This window comes from Trypanosoma grayi (genome assembly GCF_000691245.1).
Source record: "Trypanosoma grayi strain ANR4 Tgr_460_V1, whole genome shotgun sequence".
In the NCBI taxonomy this organism is placed as follows: domain Eukaryota; phylum Euglenozoa; class Kinetoplastea; order Trypanosomatida; family Trypanosomatidae; genus Trypanosoma; species Trypanosoma grayi.
In genome coordinates this window covers 13,055-13,626 of record NW_008826079.1, presented here as the reverse complement: position 1 = coordinate 13,626, position 572 = coordinate 13,055, and positions in this window count along the sequence as shown.

Here is a 572-nt window from a genome sequence, read left to right as displayed (position 1 = left end):
AACCTCGTCCGCTCTGTCAACGCGCGCTTCCTTGCTCGCAGCGACGTCATCCGCCGCCAGTGGGGTGGACTTCAGCTGTCCCTCCGCTCGCGGGCTGAGCTTCGCAAGAAGCGCAACCGCAGCGCTGGCAACGACGCCGCCGCGATTGTTGCGTAAGCCACGCCAGGAGAGCTACTTTTTCAATCCCACGCCTCTGTTGGTTCTTTCGTTGTTTTCTAATCTTTATTTTATGCGGGCAGGGGAGCCGGGGAGGGTGCAGGGTCGCCCCTTTCCCCCTTCTCGCTTGCCTCTGTGCGAGGCGGCATTGCCACTCCTTCTTGGATCTTGGCCTTATTATATTTTCACATTCCTTTTCTTTCCCCCCCCCCTTCCTCTTCGTGTTGTTTGCGTTTTCATTTGTTTCTTTGCTGCGGCGCAAAAAAAACAAAAAAAAACAAACAAACAAACAAACAAGAAAAAAGCATATCTACTCCCATCCAGCCGGACCCGCTCTTCTCCGACCCAGGTGCCGCGTGTTGTTCCTGTGGCACAGGAGACAGCGAGAAGAGATACCCCTCCACTCCCCCCCCCCC